The sequence below is a fragment of the Mus caroli genome, chromosome 3, assembly GCF_900094665.2.
Source record: "Mus caroli chromosome 3, CAROLI_EIJ_v1.1, whole genome shotgun sequence".
In the NCBI taxonomy this organism is placed as follows: domain Eukaryota; kingdom Metazoa; phylum Chordata; class Mammalia; order Rodentia; family Muridae; genus Mus; species Mus caroli.
Window position 1 is genome coordinate 88764890 of NC_034572.1, and position 4191 is coordinate 88769080.

The window sequence follows — 4191 nt, forward strand, 5'->3', positions numbered from 1 at the left end:
ATATAAATATATAAATATTTATATATATATATATATATATATATATATATATAAAACCAGGCAGTGGTGACACACGCCTTTAATCCCAGCATTTGGGAGGCAGAGGCAGGCAGATTTCTGAGTTTGAGGCCAGCCTAGGCGACACAGTGAGTAACAGGACAGCCAGGGTTACACAGAGAAGCCCTGTCTTGGAAAAAAAAAAAAAGAAGAAACTGTTGGGTCACGTGATGTTTTTCTGGAAACTGTCCTATGAGAGGATGTTTTTGTTGAGGCAGACATGTGGGAGGATGTTTTGCTGAGAACAGACACGTGGTGTTTTTCTAGAAGCTGCCTGAGGAAAGGTCATGTGATGCTTTGATGGAGCAGACGCTTGAGAGGACATGTGATGTTCAGAAAGGTTATAAAAATAACAGGCAGTGCACCGGTGAGGCTATGGCCTTGACTTGCCTTGCTACTTACTCTTTGCTGGTCTTGTTGGGCCCTGCTGACTGACAGGTCTTCACTGATGATGCTGTGGCATTGGTTTGCTTTGCCTTCTTTACTGATCGTCAGTTGTCAGACTTCAGAGAGATCAATGCACCAGAGGCCTGCTGGCGGTGCTCTGGAGGCTTCTAGCTGCTCTGTGAACTCAGGCCGATGGGCACAGTGCTTTGTGGTTTCTTCTGGATCAAACTGTTGTTGCTGATGCATGAATGGTGTTTGCGAGTGGACTGAGCCACCACTGATGATTTGTGTGACCTGAACTGCTGATATCCTGACAGTGAAGACTGGAATCACCCCAAAGAACTATTTCTAAACAGGTCCACATTCGCCTTTCCTCTATTAGCCTTTCCTTTCCACTGCCTCTGGTGGCTGGTGGGCTAGAACAGAGGTTGAAGCTCTTTTTTGGGTTTTTTTTTGTTTTTGTTTTTGTTTTTTTGTTTTTTTTTTGTTTTTTTTTTGTTTTTTTTTTTTTTGAGACAGGGTTTCTCTGTGTAGCCCTGGCTGTCCTGGAGCTCACTTTGTAGAAATCTGCCTGCCTCTGCCTCCCTAGTGCTGGGATTAAAAGCATGCACCACCACGCCCGGCTGAGGTTGAAGCTCTTAACCTACGAAATCTAAGCCTGCACATGCACCACCACCACCCAGCTACAGGGCACTCTTATGAAAAAATAGTTTAATGTTTTATCCTTTTAAAAAAGATTTATTTATTATTATACATAAGTACACTGTAGCTGTCTTCAGACACTCCAGAAGAGTGAGTCAGATCTCATTATGGGTGGTTGTGAGCCACCATGTGGTTGCTGGGATTTGAACTCAGGACCTTCGGAAGAGCAGTCAGTGCTCTTACCCACTGAGCCATCTCACCAACCCTAGTTTAATTTTTAAAAAAATGAAATGCATTCTATAACAGGGTAAACCTTGAAGATGATGCTGAATGAAATTAGCTAGTTATGAAAGACAATATACAAATTATAGTATACAAATGCAAGTTATAGTATGCGATTATTTTGGTATGTGGTATGGACAGAAAGTAGAATGGCAGTCACAAGCACTGGAGGGACAAAGAAGCTAGAAGGAATTTTGATAGGTACAGAGTTTACATTGGGAAAGATGAAAGAACTCTGGAGATGGGTGAGCTGGGGTAGTTGCACCACACTGTGAAAGTAATGCACACACACGACCACACACTTAAAATTGGCTAAATGGAAAATCTGTGTTATATATAACTTACCATAATGAGAGACTTTATCAGGAGGCAGAGGCAGGTGGACCTCTGTGAGTTTGTGCCAGCCTGATCTATACAGCATGATTCAGGATGACCTGAACTACATAGAGAAAGCCATGATATATACTCAAGATCCAAAGCAAAGGAATTATGCTAAGCTCAAAAACTATTAGTTCATGGTTGTCTCTAACAGCCCTCTATGCTGAACCTCACCAGCCTTTACCTGTGAATGATAAACACGTCCCAGCATCTGCCATTGCTTTTCCCAGCCTTGTACTATCCCCCCAACCAGCCTTGTTCTATCTCCCCAACCCCCTTTCCTCAGATCCTCAGTCAGATTTCATGGGCTTTTTAACTAATTTATTTTTAAATATATTTACTGGCATAGTTTCTCTGTGTAGACTGGCTGGCCTGGCATTCACTGTGCAGACCAGGTTGATCTCAAACTCATGTTGGACCTCCTGCTTCTGACTCTTGAGTGCTAGGATATGGTGGTTCAAATAGGAATGGTCCTCAGAGACGATGTTTAATACTCGGTCCCCAGTTGGTGGACATGCTTGGGAAAGATTAGGGGGTATGGTCCCCAGTTGGTGGACATGCTTGGGAAAGATTGGGGAGTATTGTGTAGCCGGTCTTAGCCTCTTTGTGGGTTCTTCTTTTTTTTTTTTTCACCCTTCTTGACTCTTCAACTCCCTGACACTAGATAAGAAGGGGGGTGAGGGGGGAGGAAGGTAGGGATCAGAGGAAAGAGATCTTAGAATCTTTAAAGGCAGGGGTCAGAAACGGAATGACCTTATCTGCCGCAGTCTCCGACCCACAGAGACAAGAACGACACGGACACCAAGGCGGGTTCACGCAGCAGCTTCTTCTTTGACTTGCAGCTTTTTCACTTACAGCTCTCTTCACTTAGGGCAAGGGAAATTCTCATATAGTCACAGCAACTGACCTCATCTCGCTCCACACCACCTCATCCAATCAGAATCACACACGCTCCAGGCACAAGCTCAGGTCGGTCACAGATAGGCTGACAGATCCGGATCACGAGGAATAGTATAGCTTGGCAGGCAGCAGCTTACATGCAGTTTCACTGTACATGTTCGGGCAAGGCAGTAAACATGCGGGGTTCACAGGGCCTGGCAATGGGCCAGGGCGCCATTTTGGCCCATGCAGCTGCACCTGCTTCCCGCACTTATCACTAGATTACTTCCTGCTGATTAGGAGCATCAAGTTTCTTAGAGGGAGTTTGATCTTCACTGTCTGGATATCTAATTTTTTTTCTTCTTTTTGTTTTGTCTCGCACATGACTCCTGAACACACTGTGACCAACAGCTACTAATGCAACCAGCAACAACCAACTAACCAACATTCAACCAACTAACCAACATTCAACCAACAACCCTCCACCTCGCAGGTCCCTGGCATTTATTACCCTCTGAAAAGTCTCCAGAATTCCAAATGTCACACGATCACAGAAACTATCTGCAGCTGGCAAAATCACGTCCCTACTAGAGCATGAGGCAAAGCTAGTAAGCTGGACACTCTGAAGCAGCCCCACATCCCACATCTGGGGTTAAAACTAAAGTATATTCTTATAACAGCTCTGTGTTTTTCAAATAAATCAAATTCCCAAACCATCTCTACAGTTTGGCCTTGTTAGAGGAGGTAGGTCTCTGGGGACAAGCCATTCCCAGTTAGCTCTCTCTGTCTAGAGGTTGTGTCTCAAGATGTGAGCTCTCAGCTACTGCTCCAGCACCATGCCTTCTTGCTGCCATGCTCTCTGCCACGATGGTCATGAACTCGAATCCTTTGAAACAGTAAGCCTCACACAAACTCTTGCTTTTATGAGTTGCTTTGTCATGGTGTTTTGTCACAGCAGTAGAAAACCAACTGAGACATATGATTTTGAAAGGAAATAAAACTCGAGATCTGTGATTTATGTAATATATGTCAAATAGCCCAGAGTTGTTTGTGAGCTATGAAACCTGGGGCTGAGAACATAGCAGGACAGGCCAGGACATGCCCAGGCAGGCCCGTCGTTAAGACATTCCTGAGGCTGCTTAGCCATAAAGATAAAGATAATGACATGCCAGACATGCCAGATTGGCCCGGCACCTCCCTATCTCCCACCCTGCTGACCTAAGTTAAATGTTAACAGATTGCTAATGTTTAAATGGACCAATCATGTGAAACTGCGCCAATTCCTCCCCCAGCCCCACCTCTTTTCTATAAAAACCCCTAGCTTCCAAGCCTCGGGGTCGAATCCACTGTCTCCTGCATGAGATACGGTTCGACCCGGAGCTCTGCCATTATGGCTCCGCCATGTGGTCAACACCTCTGTCTCCTGTGGGAGATACTTGTTGTGCAGAGCTCCATCATTAAACTACCTCATGCTTTTACATCAAGATGGTCGTCTGTTCGTGATTCTTGGGTGCACCCTGAATCGGGAATTGAGTGGGGGGTTCCCCACTAGGTTCTTTCAATTTA